The sequence below is a fragment of the Bufo bufo genome, chromosome 2 (genome assembly GCF_905171765.1).
Source record: "Bufo bufo chromosome 2, aBufBuf1.1, whole genome shotgun sequence".
NCBI classification, from domain to species: Eukaryota; Metazoa; Chordata; class Amphibia; order Anura; family Bufonidae; genus Bufo; species Bufo bufo.
In genome coordinates, this window is record NC_053390.1 from 355,983,857 (window position 1) to 356,004,700 (window position 20,844).

The 20,844-nt window shown below is 44.5% G+C and overlaps 1 protein-coding gene across 3 annotated transcripts in view; it reads left to right on the forward strand.

The window, feature by feature from the left end:
• Window positions 1–20,844, forward strand: part of SMARCA2 (SWI/SNF related, matrix associated, actin dependent regulator of chromatin, subfamily a, member 2) — a 289,118-nt gene that overhangs the window by 34,983 nt on the left and 233,291 nt on the right. For 2 of the 3 annotated variants that reach the window (XM_040417114.1, XM_040417116.1), the window contains exon 1: window positions 12,349–12,601. The exons of the other annotated variant lie outside the window; for it this stretch is intronic. The gene's annotated coding sequence lies outside the window, so the exon portion shown is untranslated. Of the gene's footprint in view, window positions 1–12,348; window positions 12,602–20,844 lie in introns of those variants that run through there. 3 annotated transcript variants of the gene reach the window in all.

Consider the following 20,844-nt stretch of genomic DNA (forward strand, 5'->3'; position numbering starts at 1 on the left):
TGACGACACAAAGCAATTTTTTTGAAAGTTTTTTTATTTTCTCAAAAGTAGTAAAGCTCTATAAATCTAGTATTGGTACCATACCAATCTACAGAATAAGGGCTCATGCACACGACCGTTGTTGTTTTGGGTTCCGTTTTTCACGGATCTGTTGTTCCGTATCAGTTTTTTTCTTCTCTGATTTAAGTCCTCTTCCGTACCGTTATTGCACAAAACATATCCGTATGGTTTCCGTATTTGATCCGTTTTTTGCGGATCGTATACAGAAACAGTAACTAATTACTAAACACATGAGCAATATGGGTTGGGCATAGCATTTCTACAGTATGGATCCGCAAAATACGGATGACATACGGATGTGTTCTGCGTGCGTGACGTGAACGCACAGCACCCGCACTGAATCCTGACCCATTCATTTCAATGGGTCTGTGTACATGAGCGTTGTTTTTCACGCATCAGTTCTGCGTTGCGGGGAAATCGCAGCATGTTCTATATTCAGCGTTTTTCACGCAGCCCCGGCTCCATAGAAGTGAATGGGGCTGCGTGAAAAACGCATTGCATCCGCAAGCAAGTGCGGATGCAATGTGTTTTTCACTGATGGTTGCGAAGAGATGTTGTTTGTAAACCTTCAGTTTTTTATCACGTGCGTGAAAAACGCATCAAAACGCATTGCACTCGCGCGGAAAAAACTGAACAACTAAACGCAATCGCAGACAAAACTGACTGAACTTGCTTGCAAAATGGTGCGAGTTTCACTGAACGCACCCTGAACGCATCCGGACCTAATTCGTCACGCTCGTGTGAAAGAGGCCTAAGGCCTCTTTCACACGAGCGTGACTGATTGGCTCCAGATGCGTTCAGTGAAACTCGCACCATTTTGCAAACAATTTCAGTCAGTTTTGTCTGCGATTGCATTCAGTTTTTTCCGAGCAAGTGCAATGCGCTTTGATGTGTTTTTCACGCGCGTGATAAAAAACTGAAGGTTTACAAACATCTCTTAGCAACCATCAGTGAAAAACGCATTGCTTCCGGATGCAATGCGTTTTTCACTGAAGCCCTATTCACATCTATGGAGCCAGGGCTGCGTGAAAAACGCAGAATATAGAACATGCTGTGATTTTTCACGCAACGCAAAACCATTGAAATGAATGGGTCCGGATTCAGTGTGGGTGCTATGCGTTCACGTCACGCATTGCACCGGAGCGGAAAACTTGCTCGTGTGAAAGGGGCCTAAGGCTTAGTTCACACTGGCGAGATTTCCGCGCGGGTGCAATGCGTGAGGTGAACGCATTGCACCCGCACTGAATCCGGACCCATTCATTTCTATGGGGCTGTTCACATGAGCGGTGATTTTCATGCATCACTTGTGCTTTGCGTGAAAATCGCAGCATGCGATATATTGTGCGTTTATCACGCAACGCAGGCCCAAAAGAAGTGAATGAGGCTGCGTGAAAATCGCAACAATCCGCAAGCAACTGCGGATGCGGTGCGATTTTCACACATGGTTGCTAGGTGACAGTCTATTCACTGTATTATTTTCCCTTATAACATGGTTATAAGGGATAATAATAGCATTCTTTAATACAGAATGCTTAGTAGGTGGTCAATTAAGCGTGAAAAAAGAAAACTCACCTCCTCCTCTTGATCGCGTAGTTGCCGATCTCTTCTTACTTCTTTAATCATGAGCTGCCGGTTAAAGGATCTGTGGTGACATCACATCACATGGTCCATCACCGTGGTGATGGACTATGTGATAGGATCATGTGATGAGCTCAGTGACGTCACCACAGGTCCTTTGACAGGTCCTGAAGAAAGAACAGGAGACCGACAGCTACTCGATCAATTGGAGGAGGTGAGTTAATTTATTTTTTAACCCTCAATTGACCTTGTACTAAGCATTCTGTATTAAAGAATGCTATTATTTTCCCTTATAACCATGTTATAAGGGGAAATAATTACATCTACACAACACCGAACCCAAACCTGAACTTCAGTGAAGAAAACGCATTGCACCCGCGCGATAAAAACTGAACAACGGAACGCAATCGCAGTCAAAACTGACTGCAGTTGGATACCTACTCGCGTGAGTTTGCCGTAATGCACCCGGGACGCATCCTGAGCCAAAACGCGACGCCCGTGTGAACCCAGCCTAAAGGTTACTCGTCCGTTTGAGCGCACAGTGAAAGACAAAAAATGGTGGTGGAACTGCTTTTCTTTTTAAGTTGCACCCCACAAGGATATTTTTTCATTTTTTTCTAACACATGATATGGTAGATTAAAATATGGCACCATTAAAAAATACAACTTGTCCCGCAAAAAAACAAGCCCTCTTACTGCTATGTCAGGGCTGGCCAACCTGCGGCTCTCCAGCTGTTGTAAAACTACAATTCCCACCATGCCCTGCTGTAGGCTGATAGTTGTAGGCTGTCTGGGCATGCTGGGAGTTGTAGTTTTGCAACAGCTGGAGAGCCGCAGGTTGGCCAGCCCTGTGCTATGTGAACGGAAAAGTAAAGTTCAGGCTAACAGAAGATGAAAGAAAAATACAACAATAGTTTACAGCTCCAGGGGGTTAAACATTAACATGACCCCTTTGGGCCTCAAGCACACAACCATATTTTTAGTCTGTGTCCGATCCACATTTTTTGCGGATCGCATATGTTGACCCATTCATTTCTATGGCATGCATCTGAGCGGCCGTTCGGCGAATTATAAAACATGTCATAGTCTTGTCCGTTTTGCAGACAAGTATGGGCATTTCTATAAGGCCTCTTTCACATGGTCGTCATGGATTTGGGCCAGATAAGATGCGGGTTTGTCGCGGGAAAATTTCTGCGCGAGTGCAAAACATTTTAATGCGTTTTTCACGTGCGTGAGAAAAATCGGCATGTTTGGTACCCAAACCCGAACTTCTTCACAGAAAATCGGGTTTGGGTTATGTGTAGATTTTATTATTTTCCCTTATAACATGGTGTTAAGGGAAAATAATAGCATTCTTAATACAGAATGCTTACTAAAATAGGGCTGGAGGGGTTAAAAAATAAAAAATAAATATTTAACTCACCTTATGCACTTGTTCGCGCAGCCTGCCTTTTCTTCTTTCTTTAGGACCGGGGTAAAGGACCTTTGATGACATCACTGCGCTCATCACATGGTCCATCACCATGGTGATGGATCATGTGACGGACCATGTGATGAGCGCAGTGACGTCACCACAGGTCCTTTTCCACAGCAAAGTTGAAGACAGAAGAGAAGCCGGGCTGCGCAAACAAGTGGATTAAGGTGAGTTAAATTATTTATATATTTTTTTTAACCCCTTCAGCCCTATTTTACTAAGCATTCTGTATTAAGAATGCTATTATTTCCCCTTATAACTATGTTATAAGGGAAAATAATAATGATTGGGTCCCCAATCGTCACCTAGCAACCGTGCGTGAAAATCGCACTGCATCCGCACTTGCTTGCGATTTTCACGCAAACCCATTAATTTCTATGGGGCCTGCGTTACGTGAAAAACGCACAAAGAGGAGAATGCTGCGATTTTCACGCAACGCACAAGTGATGCGTGAAAATTATCGCTCATGTGCACAACCCCATAGAAATGAATGGGTCCGGATTCAGTGCGGGTGCAATGCGTTCACCTCACGCATTGCACCCGCGCGGAAATCTCGCCTGGGTGAAAGAGGCCTAACAGGGACTGAGAAAAGAGCAGGATGCTGATATCCGTATTTTGTGGCAATGGTTATGTGCATGAGTTTTGTGCCGGGTTTTCATGTAACAGCCAGAGTTGCCAGCTGTCCAGAAATTTCTGGATAGTCCGTAAAAATGGACAGCTTTTTTCCTGTGTCCGTGAAAAAAAAATAGATGTGTCCGTGATTTTTTTGAGGCTGGTGGTACATGACTAGATTATTTTGGTGGTAATTCTTATAATTTTACAGCTGACAGTAAATGCTGGTAATAAGTTCTTATCATTATACTGAGCTATAGACATGTATTACTTTTAATCTTTATCATTCACTAGCAGAAGGACCCGGCTTCGCACGGCTATATTTCATCTATTTAATTTTAGGCTACTTTCACACTGCCGTTTCTGGGTCCGCCTGTGAGATCCGTTTCAGGGCTCTCACAAGCGGCCCAAAACTGATCAGTTTAGCCCCAGTGCATTCTGAATGGATAAGGATCCGTTCAGAATGCATCAGTTTGGCTCCATTCCGCTCTGGAGGCGGACACCAAAACGCTGCTTGCAGCGATGCGCAGCCAAACGGATCCGTCCTGACTTACAATGTAAGTCAATGGGGACGGATCCGTTTACATTGACACAATATTGCTGCAATTGTGCATCCGTTTGACTTACACTTAGACTTTTTTTTGACTGAGTTATGCAGACGGATACGTACTGAACGGATACCAACGTTTGCATTATAGGTGCGGATCCGTCTGTGCTGATACCAGACGGATCCGCACCTAAACGCAGGTGTGAAAGTAGCCTAACCCCTTAAGGACCCATGACGTAGCTGTACGTCATAGATTCGATCCGTAAACATGGTGCCCGCTCGCGTGTGCAGCGGGCGCCTTAGCCGCGGGGTCTCTGCTATTTTAAATAGCAGAGACCCGCGACACATGTATGCGATCAGCCATAAGACTGATCGCATACATCTTACCTTTCAGATGCCGTGGTCAAATGTGACCATGGCATCTGCGCAGACCGGAAGTCACGTGCTTCCGGTCCGATAACAGCGTTCCCAGCTGAGATCGGGGGACTTGTTACCACGATCTAATTGACCAAAGCCTCAAGCCGGCTTAAGAGTCAGTTAGATTTATATATCAATATAGGCCACTAGATGGCAGCCTTGTATTTATATAGTGCAAATGAAGTCTTCAATGATGGCTATTTAGCCATCACTGAATACTATGGGCAATCTAATGATTGGCAGTTATTGTCACCCAAGGTGACTTAAAAAAAGTAAAAAAAAGTTTTTACAAATATAAAAAAATAAAAAAACCTAAAAGTTCAAATCACCCCCCTTTCCTTAAAATAAAAATACTTAACCAATAAAAAAAATAAACATCATGGGCATCGCCGTGTGCGAAAATGCCCGTACTATTAAAATCGAACAATATTAATGGCATACGGCAAATGGCGTAGTGAAAAAAATAAATAAAAACAGACAATTTGGCATTTTTTGTCACTTCAACTACTCAATAATTATTTAATAAAAAGTAATTAAAATGTCGCACACACTTCAAATTGGTATCACTAAAAAAGAACAGATCGCCTCGCAAAAAATGATAGCTACAAAAAAGTTATAGGGGTCAGTATATGGTTATAAAATAAACTAAATTTTCTCAAAGGTTTTAATTTTTTTTTCAGTATGAAAACGCAAGAGAAATTATACAAGTGTGGTATCGTTAGAACTGTACTGACCTGGAGAATGAAGATAACAGGTCAATTTTACCACATAGTGTACAGTGTAAAAAAAATAAAAACCTTTATCAGAATTGTGTTTTTTCCCAATTCTACCCCATTTGGAATTTTTTTCCCCACTCCCTACTACATGGTGTGCAACCGTAAATGGTGCCATTAGAAAGTACAACTTGTCCTGCAAAAAATAAGCCCTCATAAGGCTATGTGAATGGAAAAATAAAAAAGTTAGGAATATGGGAAGGCGGGGAGTGAAAAACAAAAATGGAAAATCCCAGGGTCCTTAAGGGGTTAATGTTTCTGTGTGTCATTAAAAGATATCGACAGTATCCCCCATAACAGTGACCTTTACAGCACCCCGCCCCTTTAACAATGACCTCCACAGTCCCCTAACCCTCAATAAGGCCTCTTTCACACAAGCGAGTTTTCCGCATGGGTGCAATGTGTGACGTGAACACATTGCACCCGCACTGAATCCTGACCCATTCATTTCAATTGGTCTGTGTACATGAGCATTGTTTTTCACACATCAGTTCTGTGTTGTGTGAAAATCGCAGCATGTTCTATATTCTGTGTTTTTCACGCAGCCTCGGCCCCATAGAAGTGAATGGGGCTTCAGTGAAAAACGCATTGCATCCGCAAGCAAGTCCGGATGCAATGCGTTTTTCACTGATGGTTGCTAAGAGATGTTGTTTGTAAACCTTCAGTTTTTTATAACGCACGTGAAAACGCATCAAAACGCATTGCACTCGCGCAGAAAAAACTGAACGCAATTGCAGACAAAACTGACTGAACTTGCTTGCAAAACTGAACGCATTTGGAGCCAATCCGTCACGCTCATGTGAAAGAGGCCTAACATTGACCCCCCCACAGTGCCCCGCCACTTTAACCCCTTAAGGACTCAGCCCTATTTCACCTTAAGGACTTGGGCATTTTTTGCAAATCTGACCAGTGTCACTTTAAGTGCTGATAACTTTAAATCGCTTTGACTTATCCAGGCCATTCTGAGATAGTTTTTTCGTCACATATTGTACTTCATGACACTGGTAAAATGAAGTCGAAAAAAAAATTTTTTTTTGCATAAAAAAAATACCAAATTTACCAAAAATTTACAAATTTCAAAGTTTCAGTTTCTTTACTTTTATAATACATAGTAATACCCCCAAAAATTGTGATGACTTTACATTCCCCATATGTCTACTTCATGTTTGAATTATTTTGGGGATGTTACAAGGCTTAGAAGTTTAGAAGCAAATCTTGAAATTTTTCAGAAATTTGCAAAAACCCAATTTTTAGGGACCACTACAGGTCTGAAGTTACTTTGCGAGGCTTACATAATAGAAACCGCCAAAAAATGACCCCTTTTTATAAACTACACCCCTCAAGGTATTCAAAACTGATTTCACAAACTTCGTTAATCCTTTAGGTGTTGCACAAGAGTTATTGGCAAATGGGGATGAAATTTTAGAATTTCATTTTTTTGCCTAATTTTCCATTTTAACCCATTTTTTCCACTAACAAAGCAGAGGTTAACAGCCAAACAAGACTGTATCTTTATTGCCCTGACTGCCGTTTACAGAAACACCCCACAGTAGGGCGTAGAGGGAAAGGTGCGCCGTATGGTTTTTGGAAGGCAGATTTTGCTGGACTGGTTTTTTGACACCATGTGAAGCCCCCCTGATGCACCCCTAGAGTAGAAACTCCATAAAAGTGACCCCATCTAAGAAACTACACCCCTCAAGGTATTCAAAACTGGATTTATTTGAAAATAGAGATACAATTTCAAAATTTCACTTTTTTGGCAGATTTTCCATTTTAATATTTTTTTTCCAGTTACAAAGCAAGGGTTAACAGCCAAACCAAACTCAATATTTATGGCCCTGATTCTGTAGTTTACAGAAACACCCCATATGTGGTCGTAAACTGCTGTACGGGCACACGGCAGGGCGCAGAAGGAAAGGAATGCCATACGGTTTTTGGAAGGCAGATTTTGCTGGACTGTTTTTTTTTTTTTACACCATGTCCCATTTGAAGCCCCCCTGATGCACCCCTAGAGTAGAAACTCCAAAAAAGTGACACCATTTTAGAAACTACGGGATAGGGTGGCAGTTTTGTTGGTACTAGTTTAGGGTACATATGATTTTTGGTTGCTCTATATTACACTTTTTTGTGCGGCAAGGTAACAAGATATACCTTTTTTGGCACGTTTTATTTTTTTGTTATTTACAACATTCACCTGACAGGTTAGATCATGTGGTAATTTTATAGAGCAGGTTGTCACGGATGCGGCGATACCTAATATGTATACAATTTTTTTTATTTAAGTTTTACACAATGATTTCATTTTTAAAACAAAAAAAATGTTTTAGTGTCTCCATAGTCTAAGAGCCATAGTTTTTGGGCGATTATCTTAAGTAGGGTCTCATTTTTTGCGGGATGAGATGACGGTTTGATTGGCACTATTTTGGGGGGCATATGACTTTTTGATCGCTTGCTATTACACTTTTTGTGACGTAAGATGACAAAAAATGGCTTTTTTTACACTTTTTTTTTTTTTTTTACGGTGGTCACCTGAGGGGTAAGGTCATGTGATATTTTTATAGAGCCGGTCGATACGAACGCGGCGATACCTAATATGTATACTTTTTTTATTTATTTAAGTTTTACACAATGATTTCATTTTTTAAACAAAAAAAATCATGTTTTAGTGTTTCCATAGTCTAAGAGCCATAGTTTTTTCAGTTTTTGGGCGATTATCTTGGGTAGGGTATGATTTTTGCGGGATGAGATGACGGTTTGATTGGTACTATTTTGGCGTAAATGCAACTTTTTTGATCACTTTTATTACCTTTTTTGGGAAGTAAGGTGGGCAAAATTTCAATTTCCTCATAGTTTTTATTTTTATGGCGTTCACCGTGCGGGGAAAGTAACATGACCGTTTTATAGATCAGGTCGTTATGGACGCGGCGATACCAAACATGTGTAGGGAATTTTATTTTTTTCATTTTTAATCAGTGATAAATGTGTTTTTTGATTTTTACTTTTTTTTTTACCCAGACCCACTTGGTTCTTGGAGATCCAGTGGGTCTGATGTCTGCATAATACAGTACACTATATAGTGTTTTGTACTGTATTTTACTTAAATTTTGTCTGAACAGATCTATGCCTTTAGCACAGATCTGTTCAGCACCATGGACAGCAGGATGCCTGAGAAGGCGTCCTGTTGCCATGGGAACCTTCCCCGTCTGCTCAGTTGTGGCCACAACTTCGCAGACGGGGAAGGGTAAGGAGGGGGGCTGTCTGGGGGCTCTCTCCCTCTCCATCGGGGGTCTGCAAAGGCACAGCAGCCCCCCGATGGGAGAGGGAGGGAGCTCCCTCTTACTGTTAACTTTCTCCATACAGCGGTCCGTACGGACCGCGGTATGGAAAGGGTTAAACGGCTGACATCTGCACAGATGTCAGCAGTTTATACCAGAGTGTCAGCAATGTGCTGACACCCTGGTATACCCACTGTACACCAACGAATTTTCAAGAGGAGGCGGGCGGGGGATCGCGATCCCGCCTGCCGCACCGCCCACAAACCCCTCCTGCACCACCCGCCGGCAAAAAATCATGAGGGGGTGCAAAATCTATATTTTAGGCACACTAAAGTTTCTGATCACCGCGGGGATCAGAAACTGCAGAAAGCGCAGCATACCCCACATGACCCCCCCTGGCGTTGTGACAGGATGCCGGCTGAATGATTTCAGCCGGCATCCTGTTCGGATTAACCCCCGCAGCTCCGCAATCTCGATTTAAACTTAGGACGTACCGGTACGCCCTGAGTCCTTAAGGATTCGGGAAATAGGGCGTACCGGTACGCCCTAAGTCCTTAAGGGGTTAAAATTGGACCTCCACAGCAGCCCGCCCCTTTAACAGTGAGTTTCACAGCACCCCACTCCCTTAACAGTAACCTTCACAGTATCCTGCTGCGTTAACAGAGACCTCCACAGTAGTTGCCCCTTTAAGGGTCCATTCACACGTCCGTGTGTGTGTATCCGCAAAACACGGACATCAGCGATGTGTGTTCCGCATTTTGCGGACCGCACATCGCCGGCACTTAATAGAAAATGCCTATTATTGTCCGCAATTGCAAGAATAGGACATGTTCTATATTTTTTGGGATCGGAATTGCAGACCCGGAAGTGCGGATCCGCAATTCCGGATCCGGGCAGCACATCGTGCTGCCCCATAGAACTGAATGGGTCCGCAATTCCGTTCCGCAGAATGCGGAACGAAATTGCGGACGTGTGAATGGACCCTAATAGTGGCCCCTGCCCCCTTAACAGTGACCGCCCCTTAGTAACCTCCACAGTGCCCGCCCCTTTAACAGTGACCTCCACAGCGCCCTGCCCCTTTAATGCTAGGGCTACACGACAACATGTGTCGTGCGACATTTTGTCTCAAATCTATGCTGCGACAAGACAGTTGCAAAAATTCCATCCAAGATGGATTTTTCTGTGACTGTCGCGTTGCAACATGTTACATGTCGAAGTACAACATCATAGATTATCATTATAAAAATTGTCGCGCGACACATGTAGCAGTGTAGTTGTGCCCTATGTGTAGGGACAAATGTCGTTGTGTAGCCCTAGCCTAAAGCTACATGCACACGAATGTTGTTTGTTTCCGTGTCCATTCCATTTTTTTTTGCGGATAGGATGCGGACCCTTTCATTTCAATGGGTCCGCAAAAAATGCGGATAGCACACTGTGTGCTATCCGTATCCGTATGTCCGTTCCGTAGCACCGCAAAAAAAATATAACATATCCTATTCTTGTCCCTTTTAGGCAGTTACAATGGATCTGCAAGAAAAGACGGATGACATACGGATGTCATCCATTTTTTTTTCTGCGGACCGCAAAACACATACGGTCGTGTGCATGTAGCCTAAAGCTGACCTACAGCAGTGAAGAAAAATGGCTGGGTTGTTATGGAAACCTAGAGTAAAACTGTGCGTATGTGGAGACTAAGGCCCCTTGCAGACGAGCGTTCCTCCCGCAGCGAATCCGCATAGCAGCTCCCGGCCTGACCTCCCAGCGCTGCCGGGGGTTACATAGCATTATATTGATTTATGATGCTATGTAACCCTTAGGCTGGTTTCACACGAGCGTTGCGGGAAAAGATGCAGGTGCATTGCGGGAACATGCGCGATTTTTCCCCGCGAGTGCAAAGCATTTTAATGCGTTTTGCACGCGCGTGAGAAAAATCGGCATGTTTGGTACCCAGACCCGAACTTCTTCACAGAAGTTTGGGTTTGGCTTCAGTATTCGGTAAATTTTATTATTATTTTCCCTTATAATATGGTTATAAGGGAAAATAATAGCATTCTTTAAATACAGAATGCATAGTAAAAGGTCAATTGAGGGTTAAAAAAATAAATAAAATTAATTCACCTCCTCCAATTGATCGCGTAGCTGCCGGTCTCCTGTTCTTTCTTCAGGACCTGTGGTGATGTCACTGTGCTCATCACATGGTCAATTGGCCTTCTACTAAGCATTCTGTATTAAAGAATTATATTATTTCCCCTTATAACCATGTTATAAGGGAAAATAATACAGTGAATAGACTGTCACCTAGCAACCATGCGTGAAAATCGCACCGCATCCGCACTTGCTTGCGGATGGTTGCAATTTTCATGCAGCCCCATTCACTTCTATGGGCCTGCGTTGCGTGAAAAACGCACAATATAGAGCATGCTGCGATTTTGACGCAACGCACAAGTGATGCGTGATAATCACCGCTCATGTGCACAGCCACAAAGAAATGAATGGGTCCAGATTCAGTGCGGGTGCAATGCGTTCACCTCACGCATTGCACCCGTGTGAAAGGGGCCTTACAGTTCTAGAATGTATTGGATAACACTGGCATAATGCTGCCAGTGTTATCCAATACATTCCAGAACTGTAAGGGTTACATAGCATCATAAATCAATATAATGCTATGTGAAGCCCGTCAGTGCTTGGGAGGTCAGGCCGGGAGCTGTGATGCGAACTCGCTGCGGGAGGAACGCTTGTCTGCGAAGGGCCTGCGAGCTTCTATTGGCTGATAAGGGACATGTGACCGTGTGTATGGCAGTTGGAATATGAATAGAAAGACTTGCAGGCTTGTATTGGCTAATGCAGGTCAAATTTTGGGAATATCTCAGGAACGGTACTTCCTAGAGAGCTGTGACCCCCATAAGATTTCTTTCCAGGTAGCAAGGGATATGTATACCAAGTTTCGTTGCAAGCGATGTTTGCGTTTTTGAGTGATCATGGAACGTACATACATATATACGTCCTTTATATTATATATATATAAATTATAGTTTTTTCAATTGTTCCGTAAAAAATGTTAGCTTAGATTTTGGGACAAATATTTGTTGGTAACCAGCTGCGGTTTGTGTGGCACACTACCAACCCTATGCCACTACATAACACATTATGCCAACATGCACAGAAACGTATTTTTTTTTTTGTGGCTGTTATTTTTATGGCCCATGTGCGGAACCATTCTATTCAATGGGGCTGGAAAAAAAGGAAAAGAAAAAAAAAAAAAAAAAAACAGAAACTACTCCGTGTCTATTCTGCAAAAAAACCTGAACCTATCCAATTATTGTCCGCTTTACGGACAAGGATAGGACTGTTCTGTTAAGGGCCGGCTGTTCTGTCCTGCAAAATACGGAATGCACATGGCCGTAAAATAACGGTCGTGTGCGTGCATGAGCCCCAATACCACAAAAACATCTAGGAATGAAGCAGCCATAACATTAAAACCACTGAGGGCAGGAATAAGCAGCCGTGAAGGAACTTGGGAGGCGACTTGCGCCCTCCGTGTGTGGCGAGGGCTCGTCTACGGCAGCGGGCAGGCGTCTTTCCTCCCGAAGTGGAACTCCGGACTCGCGGTGTGAGGCGAGCGCGCATAGCCGGACGCGCGGCGCTGTACCTGGTGCGCACTGGGGGGCAGGCCGGCCTACGTGCACACTGCCTGAATTTGTCAAGCGGAGCCGAATCAGGAAGTCAGAGGGAAAACACTCAGACATGTTTGATCACGATGACATGACGGAGGGGAGGAGGAACAGGAACAGGCCCTGAAGCTTTTACCTCCACACAACATATACACCCACACAGCGCTCAGCTTCCACCCGGCTCTGACGACCAGGTAAGCAGCCCGCCTCCTTCCTTCGCCGTGTACTCGTGTTCCTAACGGTGGCCGAGCCTGAATCTAGACCCGGTCAGGGAAGCGATCGATCGGGCGGACAAACTTTCCAGAGAGATCGCGGGGGGAGGGAACCAACATGGCTCCCCTGGTTCCCTTCCCCGCAGCCCGGTGGAGGCCGATAGCTCCGGTGCTGCGCAGTGTCCTCGCCTCACGTAATGGCTGCTCCAAGTGCCTCCTCAGACTTTCTGGTGCTTTCTAGAAAAGTAGAAATGACGGCGGCCGGGAAGACCTTGCGGGCGTCGCTCGTGGCGTGTGCTCGTACCGGGCCCCGCCGTCCTGAAGTGTGAGGGGGAGAACTTCCCGGTCACATGGCCGCAGCAGGCTCCATCACACACGGCAAAGTCAAGTTGCCTTCCATGTTGGTGCCCTGGTGGGAGCTCAAGAGCTTGCACTTAGCGCTTTATTCTTCAGACTTCCATGTTAACAGGAAATATGTCCGTCGTGTAGACGAGGTGGTCTTCTTCAGCAAATGGCATCTATCACGTTGAGAAAGTTAAAGGACATCTGTCAGCAGATTTGTACCTATGACACTGGCTGACCTGTTACATGTACACCTGGCAGCTGAAGGCATCTGTGCTGGTCCCATGTTCATATGTGCACGGATTGCTGAGAAAAATGATGTTTTAATATATGCTAATGAGGTTCTAGGAGCAACGGGGGCGTTACCGTTACACCTAGAGGCTCTGCAACTCCAAGGATCAGGCACCTGGTCCTGTCAATCAAAGTGGAAAGGGCGCTGCAGTTACAGAGAGAGCAGGGTCTGTGGCTAGGTCTGCGCGACAGGTAGGGCACAACTACACTGCAACAGGCGACTGCTCCTAGAGGCTCATTTGCATGTGATCCCGGGGATGTCACTGGCACTAATAGGTGGGCTTTAGCACTGCCCCAGGCAGTGACCTGGGATATCCCTGGATCTAATGAATAGGTCATCAGTATCTGGTGGGGGTCAGATGCTTGTAGTAGTGCCGCAGCCTTCTCTCAGCTTTTCCTAGGTCAGTGATGTCAAGTACATCGGTCACATGGCCTAGGAGCAGCTCAGCCCCATAGAAGTGAATGGCGCTGAGCGCGATACCAAGCACAGGCGCTGTGCTTGGTGAGCACGGAGAAGGCTGTAGCTTTTCTGGTGACGTAAAGCTGCTTGAACCCGTAAAACAGTAAACGGTCTATAGCTTTGTGACTGGCAGTCCATGACTGCCCACCACACTCTTGTGCCAGGCTATCCCCTTGAACGTCGTTCCAATATGATGGGTAACAGAGGGTCTATCGGAGGGAGAACAACACATCATGGGAAAGATGAGAAAATATATATATATATAATGAGAGAGAGTAAAGTTTGATTTATGATTCTAGGCCTCATTCACACAATTGTATATCTGGTTTATGCCTGATCCGTGTTTTTTGTGGATTGCACACGGACCTCTTCATTTCTAAATGAGGACAGCACATGGATGTCGTGCAGCCATGCCACAAATCATAGACAACTAGTCCCGCAAAAAATGAAGGATGCACACAACCTAATTTGGGGAATGCAAAACGAATACCGTCATTAGTGTTGAGTGATGCAGGACAGAGACCCTTCTCCGTACAGCATTAAAAGCGATGGGCCCCGGCCAGGTGAAATTGGTCATCACCGAAGTCTCGCAAGACTTTGGTGAATAACTTTGCATTCCATTTTTCTTGCTTGTTCTTATTAGGGGTCCTCCAGTAATCTGCCCTGGTGTTGGCTACACAGACACTCCCGGGCAGCCCTGGGGAATCGAATGAACCCCTGCTTAAGGTGGGATAGCTGGACCGGAGCCTCTAGTGAATAAGAGACTAGGTCCATTGCTGTCACCATCTGAATAGGGACCTGATCGCAGTAACAGTATATTCCACTGTGTGTATTCATAAACGGTGTCTATCTTCTATGCGGCGGAAGTCCGGGATACAGCCGAATATATACTGTACCCCTGACTTTTGCTCCTATCAGCCCATCTCTGAACAATAAGAGAGGGACAAGCTGTATTTTATATAATTATCTCTAATAAAGTTTTTCTTTTAATTTTAACCGCTCTATTAGGCACAGTCATATGACCTCAATTCTTAGGCTACTTTCACACCAGCGTTTTTGCTGGATCCATCATGGATCAGCAAAAAACGCCTCCGTTCTGATAATACAATTGTTTGCGTCTGTTATGAACGGATCCGGTTGTGTTATCTTTAAAATAGCCAAGACGGATCCGTCATGGACACCATCGTAAGTCAATGGGGGACGGATCCTTTTGCTAGTGTGTCTTGCTCCGCACCACATCGCGGACAGAAAAACTCTGCTTGCAGCATTATTCTGTCCGCTACGGGGACGCAACCAAACGGAACGGAATACATTCTGGTGCACTCTGTTTCGTTCAGTTGAGTTTTATCCCCATTGACAATGAATGGGGACAAGACTGAAGCATTTCCCCTCGCTATTGAGATCCTATGACTGATCTCTATAGTGGAAAGGGAAAAGCGCAAGTCTGAAAGTAGCCTTACCAACATCCCAGAGCTTGCTATAATGTGTAAACAGGAAGTCGGTCTCTCCAGTGTGGCTGACTTCCTGTGAACTATTTGTTAATATAATCGCCAATCAAATCCCTCCTGGCAGGTCTCAAGCCTCTCCCTTCTCCACCCTCTAATATTAATATATATACAGTCATGTGAAAAAATTAGGACACCCTTTGAAAGCATGTGGTTTTTTGTAACATTTTTAATAAATGGTTATTTCATCTCCGTTTCAACAATACAGAGAGATTAAAGTAATCCAACTAAACAAAGAAAACTGAAGAAAAGTCTTTTCAAGATCTTCTGTAAATGTCATTCTACAAAAATGCCTATTCTAACTGAGGAAAAAGATAGGACACCCTCACATGTATTCCCTCTTAAATTGGCTCAGATCTCACACCAGGTGCACATAATTAGTAGATCGTTACTCTGCATGTTGAATGAGGCTTGCCCTATTTAAACCTCAGACATTTAGTTTGGTGTGCTCCTGACTGTTGAAGTGAGAGTGAGCACCATGGTGAGAGCAAAAGAGCTGTCAGAGGACTTCAGAAAAAAGATTGTAGCAGCCTATGAGTCTGGGAAGGGATTTAAAAAGATCTCAAAAGATTTTGAAATCAGCCATTCCACTGTCCGGAAGATAGTCTACAAGTGGAGGGCTTTCAAAACAACTGCCAACATGCCCAGGACTGGTCGCCCCAGCAAGTTCACCCCAAGAGCAGACCGCAAGATGCTAAAAGAGGTCTCCAAAAACCCTAAAGTGTCATCTCGAGAACTACAGCAGGCTCTGGCTACTGTTGATGTAGAAGTACATGCCTCTACAATCAGAAAGAGACTGTACAAGTTTAACTTGCATGGGAGGTGTGCAAGGAGGAAACCTTTGCTTTCCAAGAGAAACATCGAGGCCAGACTGACATTTGCCAGAGATAAAGTTGACAAAGACCAGGACTTCTGGAATAATGTTCTTTGGACAGATGAGTCCAAAATTGAATTATTTGGACACAACAGCAGAGGACATGTTTGGCGTAAACCAAACACAGCATTCCAAGAAAAGAACCTCATACCAACTGTGAAGCATGGAGGTGGAAGTGTCATGGTTTGGGGCTGCTTTGCTGCAGCAGGACCTGGTCAGCTCACCATCATAGAATCCACGATGAATTCTACTGTGTATCAGAAGGTGCTTGAAGAACATGTGAGACCATCAGTTAGAAAATTAAAGCTGAAGCGGAACTGGACCATGCAACATGACAATGACCCAAAACATACTAGTAAATCAACCAAAGATTGGCTGAAAAAGAAGAAATGGAGAGTCCTGGAATGGCCAAGTCAAAGTCCAGATTTGAATCCCATTGAGATGCTGTGGGGTGACTTGAAAAGGGCTGTACGTGCAAGAAACCCCTCAAACATCTCACAGCTGAAAAAGTTCTGCATTGAGGAGTGGGGTAAAATTTCCTCAGACCGATGTCGAAGACTGGTAGATGGCTACAAGAACCGTCTCACTGCAGTTATTTCAGCCAAAGGAGGTAACACTCGCTATTAGGGGCAAGGGTGTCCTATCTTTTTCCTCAGTTAGAATAGGCATTTTTGTAGAATGACATTTACAGAAGATCTTGAAAAGACTTTTCTTCAGTTTTCTTTGTTTAGTTGGATTACTTTAATCTCTCTGTATTGTTGAAACGGAGATGAAATAACCATTTATTAAAAATGTTACAAAAAACCACATGCTTTCAAAGGGTGTCCTAATTTTTTCACATGTCTGTATATTTAGGGATATTTGGCTTGTGGGTGCACTCAAACCTTTACAGGTGAACTTAATGTGACCTTCTCTAAACTTTTGAATGCACAGGTCCAACTGTTCAATGTTTCAGAAATTTTTGCTTAGCTTTCCGCTCTCCAACAAGGAGCTTAACGACAAAATTTACAACAGGTGTTCGATCCATGAATCGCCCTATAAATTTCCTGGTTCAATCACAATTGGTATTTAAACAGTCCTCCTCCTCATGCTGTTCACATTTTGACATGAGACCAAGTGGACTTCTAAAAATTGATCAACAGTACCTCGCCATTGTGAGGCTTCAAGCAGGATGTTCTCAGATGGAAGTGGCCACTGAGCTTAGAGTGTCACAGAGTGTCATCAGCAGGTTGCAACAGAGATACAGAGAGACTGGAAGAGTCACAGAAAGGCATAGAAGTGGACGTCCTTTGGCCACATCCCACACTGATGACCACTTCATTGTGAAGGTGTGTCTAGTCAATACAGAACTGCCCATTTGTGAATGGAACAGCATGAGACGCCGTTGACAAGCTGTAATTGATGCTCAAGGCCACATGACAAGTTATAGAGACAGTGACATTTTTGTGGGGTATACCCACCACGGTTGTTGGCTTTTGTTTCAATTGTTTGAGACGAGGAGATCACCATTGCTGCTTATACTTAAGGCTAGGTTCACACCTGAGCGTTTTACAGCATGTCCCTACGCGCTGTAAAACGCTCAACAGGCAAAAACCAATGTTTCCCTATGGGCATGGTTCTCACCTGAGCGTTTTACAGTGCGTACAAACGCGCTGTAAAACGCCCTTCGCCCCAAGAAGAACAGGAACTTCTTTGGAGAGTATTGTCGCGCGTAACACCTCTGTTTTTCATTGTACGCGTCTGTGGTCAATAGCAAGAACGCGCGCGTTTCCAAAATACAAAAACGCCCCAAAATACTCGATAAAAACGCCTGTAAACAGCGCTTATCGAATACGCTCAGGTGTGAACCCAGCCTTTATGCCCTACTTTCATGATATAATATCACTGTAGCGTGAACTTTTTACGTTTACCCTAAATTTCACCTGAAAGCCAAATAACTTTTAGTGTGTGTGTATAGGGCCTGATAAAGCCTCATTCACACGTCAGCGTTCCACAGACATGTGCTGCACGTGTTCTCCACGGACAACACACGTCGCCATTCCTTTTAGGGTCCATTCACACGTCCGTAGTGTATTGCGGATCCGCAATACACCCGGCCGGTACCCAGTGATTAGCTGCAGTTAATGGTATATAATCCTCCTGACTCACACTGTCTGCCTGTAGTATCAGTGTATGCTGACTCTCCAGTGCAGTTCTATGAGATGTAGTATCACTCTGGTCTCCCTGCCTCCCAGGCTCAAGCTGTATCACATAGGAAAACATGGACACCCTGCAGTGGGAGGGAGACAGCAGCTATGTCATTAATCTGTCATGTCTGCCCTCAGAGGACGCACAGCAGTGGGTGAAGGAGGGGTGAATGAATTAAAGCACCAGATTAGGACATGTATCTTTTTTGCAGGGCTGTGATACGGACATACGGATGACAACAGCACATAAGCCTTACTTTTAGAAATGCCCGGCTGTCCAGGTCTATTTCCATGCAGTGTATATATTGTGTCATGTTGAATAGGACCAAGGAAGAATTCTAGAAGTGCTGTACATCAGGGGTTTCAGACTTGTCCTTGTCTGTGAAGGTTGCCCTCTTAGATGACAATGCCATATATTAAGACAACAAATCACCAGTCCATTTCTGCTGTGGCCTGGTCTGGGCTTTTTCCTGATGGTATGTAGGCTTTTCAGCTGAACGTAGCAGATCGGCTTTTCAAGAGATTTGTCACAAACAGGTGCTGATTGGTAGAAAACAGTAAGGCCTTCTTCACAGGGCGCTGAAAAGTGGCCGTGTGGTGGCATTTTATTTTGTTTTTAAAACTGCCGTCGCACAGCCCTTTTCAGAACAATGACAGTCTCTGGGTTTATTCAAATGTCTGTTCTTTCAATGGTCCATGAATACTGGTCGTCAAAGAAAATAGGACATGTCTTTATTTTGTCTGTTTTCACGGTCCGACTGCATCCATGTAAGTCAAGGGGGCCATTTTTGATAGCCACTTGTCAGAAAGGCGTCTGTGAGAAATGGTCGGTATCACTGTTGTGTGAATGAGGCCTAGCAGTCTTTTTACATGGATTGATTAAGCCTCATTCACACGACCATGTCCGTGCTCAAATCCGTGAGCAGGTGGTCAGTAATGCATCCGTGAAGCTGTCCGTGAAGGATCCGTGTGTCTGTTTTTGCTGTCTGTTGCATCCGTGTTTCACTCACACTGAACAGCTGAAAAATAATTTTTAAAGAATCTCTTCTTAATGAGCCGTGAAACACGGATGCAACATGTTTGGCATCCGTGGTTTTCGTGGACCCATAGACTATAATGGACGTGATGGATTCGTGAACACGGACAAAATAGAGCATGCATCCGTTCTGAAAACACGGATCGTGCTAAAATACTAATGTGTGAATACACCCATTAAGGGTCCATTCACACCGCAAATTGCGGAACGGGTGTGGACCCATTCATTCTCTATGGGGCAGGAATGGATGCGGACAGCACACGGTGTGCTATCCGCATTTCCGGAGCGCGCCCCCTATCTTCCAGTCCGCACCTCCAGAAAAAAATAGAACATGTCCTATTCTTGTCCGCAACTGCAGACAAGAATAGGCAGTTCTATGGGGGTACCGGCCGGGTGTATTGCGGATCCGCAATACACTACGGACGTGTGAATGGACCCTAAAAGGAATGGGGACGTGTGTTGTCCTCGGAGAACACGTACAGCACATGTCTGTGGAACGCTGACGTGTGAATGAGGCTTTATCAGGCCAGTTGTTGGGGGGGATAAGCATTTTAGGGTCAGACCACATGGCGCTTGTGACATTGCTGTGTGGTGTCCCGCATTAAACTAATGAGAGCAGTCTATATTATTAACAATACAGACCGACTAAATAGTGCGCTCTCATTAGTTTAATTAGAGCACACTGCGGCCCATACAGCCGGGCAGTACTCAAAGGCAGTGCGGCTATGCCATGGGCGTCAGTCGCACTGTGTGGCCATACCTTTCGGTGACATCGGGCACACGAGCCATGTCACAGCCAGGATCGCAGGGTTGCAGTGATACAATAGAAATGCAAGGGATCGCCACAGCAGCTGCATTGGATTTCTGGCGACTGCTGCGGCAATCCCATTTATCCCATGGGATCACCGCTACCCAGCGATCCTGGTATTGCTGTGTAGCCCTAGCCTTTCATTCCGTGTCTGTTTCGTTCTATATTTGCAGACTGTATACGGAACCATTCATTTCAATGGGTCTGCAAAAAAACGGAAGGTACTCCATGTGCATTCTATTTCCGTATTTACATTCTGCAAAAAATAGAACATGTCCTATTATTGTTCGCATTACAGACAAGGATAGGACTGTTCTATTAGGGGCCAGCTGTTCCGTCCCGCAAAATACGGAATGCACACAGATGCATTCCGTATTTTTTGCGGACTGCAAAATACATACGGTCGTGTGCAAGAGGCCTTATAGAAATGCTTATTCCAGATAATTGGCCTTGTAGAAGGTGCTGAAGATAACTCGTTTACTCATTAATCAGGTGATCGTGTCTTTCAGCCGGCAGCTAAAATTCTGGGCAGCAGATCGTGCTGTGTAAACAAAGATTTTCCCATACAGTGGAGGTGATCGCTGTATGTAAATGCGGCACTCTCCTCTCCTGACAATCCGGCAATTATTCATACCGTATAATTGCCTGAAACAATATCCAGGTAGAAGGAACTTAAAGGGAGTCCGTCACGTCTTTTTCACCAATATAAGGGCTCGTGCACAC